Source organism: Bombus impatiens, unplaced genomic scaffold (assembly GCF_000188095.3).
Source record: "Bombus impatiens unplaced genomic scaffold, BIMP_2.2 scf_0452, whole genome shotgun sequence".
In the NCBI taxonomy this organism is placed as follows: Eukaryota; Metazoa; Arthropoda; class Insecta; order Hymenoptera; family Apidae; genus Bombus; species Bombus impatiens.
Window position 1 is genome coordinate 359,818 of NT_176871.1, and position 4,456 is coordinate 364,273.

Below are 4,456 nucleotides of genomic sequence, written 5' to 3' on the forward strand. Positions count from 1 at the left end.
GCGGCAGATTTCGACGCCGGAAGTACGCGAATCTCGCGGAAATTTTCGGTCCGGTCTGCCACGCGTCGCGACCTTGAAATTGGAGCGTCCAGAGAGAGGGACGACCGCGCGAGGAGAAGGTTGAGGTCGATACTCTCCCGGGTTGGATGACTTTTACCGTAAACACGCTGCCCCCGCGTCGTCCACGCTTCGTTCCTCCCTTCGATTCCGACTAGTCGATCCTTCGTCTCTCCCGTCGGACAAAAGCATCCTCGTGGAATAAGGAGGTCCTTGGATATTCAAATTTCGTTCGTCTTTGTTCTGTCCTAGCCGGACAAGGCTACGGCGGGTGCGCGTGTTCTGACGAACTGTCATTTCGAGAGCAATCGAATACCTACATACATAGATTCTTATTTGTGTACGCATTCCGATTCTCGGATGGTTGATTCGTAAAGCTGAGTTTAGAACAAGCGAGCAAGCGTTCGCTCGTGTTCGTTTAGTTTAAACGGCGTTCGTACATTCGTTTACGAGAAGATCTACTCGTCGCAGAAGTCCTCGTCGACGAGATTTTAGATACCAGCAGCTCTTTAAGATACCACCATTGTACCACAGAATACGTCATATTCCGATTGCTAATAAAAGTACAATGTACATACAAATAAATAGGATTCGTTCACGTCGGAAGAGCTGCTTCTCGCGACGAGGCGAGAATGCGCTTTGATCGCGTTAAAACGAGGAAAAGAAGGAGCATTCGCGCTTTCATCGTAGCTTAATCCAGCGTCTATCTTCGTACATACCGATTGTCTACGAGAAAATATAGATAATATAGACGTTACAATTGCAAATATATAGTTAACGGACTTAATCCTGAATAGTTTACAGATACAGAGATTCGTTCGTACATGGAATAACGGAGAAATGATGGCAACGAGCGCGAATGAGAGCGACGCGTATTTCGGCACGAGCCTCGCATGCATTATCTTTACGCGCGTAGGGATAAATATCCGCTTGGCTGGCACGTAATATTAGGGGCACAAGTGGTTCGTTAAGTGCAGGTTTCGACGCGTGCCAGAAGCGCGTCACGCGTATTACGGTTTGAAAGGCAGCGCGATGCTCTGTCTTCGGGCTAAACGAAGGGAAGAGAAACCGCAAAAAGCGATGCTCGAGCGAAAAGCGACACACTCGGAAACTGTAGACGCGTTTTTAGCTTGGCCGCTACACTATACCATTTGAACGACACCATCGAGACTTCCTTCGCCACATGTACAGACTCGTTTCCTCGCCACGGTCTGTGAAAACTTTGAGTTAGAAATAGCTCGGGCGAAGAAAATCTGTCAAAAGATAAACTCATTCGATGTGAATTAAGATGGAGATAAGACGGAGAGATGTCCCTCGAGAGTTCCCATAAAGCAAAGATCCTATTCTTTAATTGAAGCCATTAAATTTCAAACATGGAATCCTAGCGCAGTGGCCGGTAACGAGACCGCGTTTACGAGCGTGGTAGCTGCAACTGTAAAAGCTAACGACGTCCTTCGCGCTAGCAGACACAACGTTCGATACGATTCGATCTTAATCTCTCCTACTCTTTCTATTCTCCTCTTTTTCCCTCTAGTTCTACGCCGCGACAATTTTATCATTACGTCGAGGCAGAATTGCATGCGATGCTCGAAAGATAAGACCGGCAGAAGATGTCCTCCAGCGAGCATAGAGGTATCGAAACAGGTCAGTCCAGTTTTCGCAATTATGTCAAAACGACTATTCCGACGCGTATACCCTCTAGCTAAAAAGGGTTGCAACTTCCCCCCGGAACGTTCAGCGACGACCAGCGTCGGCGTCGTCGTACCGATCACCGGCGTGAATATACACGCAACCGCTCTCGTTGCCTTCATGACCGAATAAAGATACGAGGTCGCGAGCGACCGTGACTGAACGAAACAAGGAAAGAACGACGGACACCGGAGGGAAGAGAACAGTCACCGTGAGGCGGGACGAAAATTCAGCGGTATCGTATCGGCGTGCACGACGAAACTGAAACGAAGAACCGACACGTACAGCCGCGTCTCACCTGATCGATCGTTTAAAGAATCATAAATCCAACGATAATGATTTCCACGAGTGGCGAGCAACAAGGGATATCTGACACTATAATTTCTCGGTCTTCGATTACTCGAGTAGAACCTTTTCCCTGCTCTCCGCGTTCGCTGCGGACCGAGTTCTCCATTAACCGGTGTACCCTCGGGCGTTCGTACGATTTTTAAACGAACAAAAGATTCGTGGCGTTATTTCGACCCGACAGGTCCGTTGTAGCGATACCGCGGGAACAATAGATAGTCCGAAGATACGAGGCGCGTTCTCGATGATCGAGAACGTTGAACGAGTCGTGTATACGCGCTTGTATGCGAGAAACAAGGACCAAATTGAGGCGAAGAAAAAAATGTCGATCCAGGTCCCGTTTCGCGACTGGTCTAATCGTTCTCCTTAAACCGGCAGGGGGATCAGCCGGGTGTAGAGCCGCAACGGAGAACGAGCAAAGAGGACGATGACGGTGACGGCGATGGTGGCGACGACGATAACCGTGGTGGTGGCCGCGGCACAGGCACACGCCATATCTGGCGAGACTATTCTACGTGGGCTCGATCCTCGCCTCGGCTCGCCTCTCCCTCTCCTCCTAACCGAGCAAACACACCTTTTTAGCGGCATTACATTAATATCGTAATGGCACGGGATCAAGCGAACGAGTCCGCCTGCCTGAAGGCGCGCGCTCATCTTCTGCAACAGAGGAACGAAGAAGGAGAGACCAAACCTCCTCTCCTCTTCGTCTTCTTCTTCTCCAACTTCTTCTTCTTCTTCTTCTTCTTCTGTTTCTTCTTCTTCTTCTTCTTCTTCTTCTTCTCTTTCGTCGACGACGTTCAAGCCTCCCCGCGGATACGCTAACTGTCTCGCGTCCGAGTGGATCATTTGTCTTCCTCAGGGAAGAACAACTGCGCATATCGCGGACTCCAGGGATTCTCCGTCGGCTGGCACGAGCCATTCTCTACACGGAGATGCTCGCCTCTCTCAGTGTGTTCTGAAATTTGAATAAAATTTACCGCGATTGTTCTTCGGGGATAGTACGACTAATTAATAGACGGAAAGCAAATCTTTTATTTCAAACGTGATTAACGAGCCTCTCGCGTTTCATATTCTCGTTCGCGTCGTTCGCCTTCGTTCGTATAGACGTGAATCGGTATTTGACGAAGACAAAGGTGTTCGAAATTCGTGTGCCGGTTGATCGATGTTTCCTCGGTGGACGGAGCACCGTTCAGAAGAGCAAAGCGAGCCACCTCCCGGCCAAGACGTCCCTGACGAGAGTATATCCGCTCTCTCGGAGAGACATAATTCGAAATTGTCGGTTGGGTCAAAGGGCAGAGCCCGGCTACTTGAGCGAGTTGACTCTGCCGGTCTCTGGGGTCACGTGCCACGGCTTCTTTACTTCTTCTGACGTTGCCTCTCCTCGCGTGGTCTTCGAGATTCCACCTCCCTGTGCGAGCGGATCGGTCTCTCCTGGATGCTCGTAGCCTCTCATTCAACTCGTTATCACGGCCATTAAAAATCTCTTCATCGACCGGGAAACGGCCGAATCACGTGAACTCGTATCTAAATCCTCCATCTTCTTGTTCCCGAACTTTTCCGTTCTCAATTTCCCGTCGGTGATCTTATCGACGAACACGGTTCGACGAAATGAAGCAGCTCTAAACGTCTGTACTATCAGGGATATCTCGCGTGGCTGATGGAGAAAGGGAAAGGAAGGAGGAATTCGTAAGATCTAACAAGACGACGAAGGGCGACGAGGAAAGAGAATGAAAGAAAGAAAGAAACAGGACAAGGCAAGAGAAGTCTGACGCGGTCCTGCAGCAGCCGAGAGAGCCAAAGTGACCTCATCGGATGTGGCTCTGATTCGCTCAATTCGTCCACGACGTTCCAGAGAGCTCGTGCGCGGTCGCGCGCATCAACGCGCCAAGGCACGGACGTGTCGCGCGGAAAAGGAGCCTTTGCGCGATTGCTATCGTCTTTGCCTCATTATTCCATTATGATGGCGTGTGGCGTGTGCCGTACCCCATTCGCCCTGATTGCCAGCGCCTTCTCCCCTCCTCGCTGCTCTCTTGCACGCTTCGAACATCGTCTCCTCTCCTGCTCTCTCTCTCTCTCTCTGCCTCCTCTCTCCTCTCTCCTCTCTCCTCTCTCCTCTACCATCTTCTCTTTTTCCCTCGATCGTGTTCGTTCCTCTTTCGCCTTTCCCTGTTCCTCGCTCGACTATCACCGATGCTTTCCACCAGACACATCTCTGTCGCACCAGCGGACGTTCTATGCGCGAGTTTCGTTCTTCTCGTCGCGCGAACGTCTTCGTTGGCCCGTCGATTTCAGCCGAGCACGCGTACACATCGCCGTGACGATGATGTGCGTGATATTACGCCGGCTGGCGAACGTGAATCCCTGA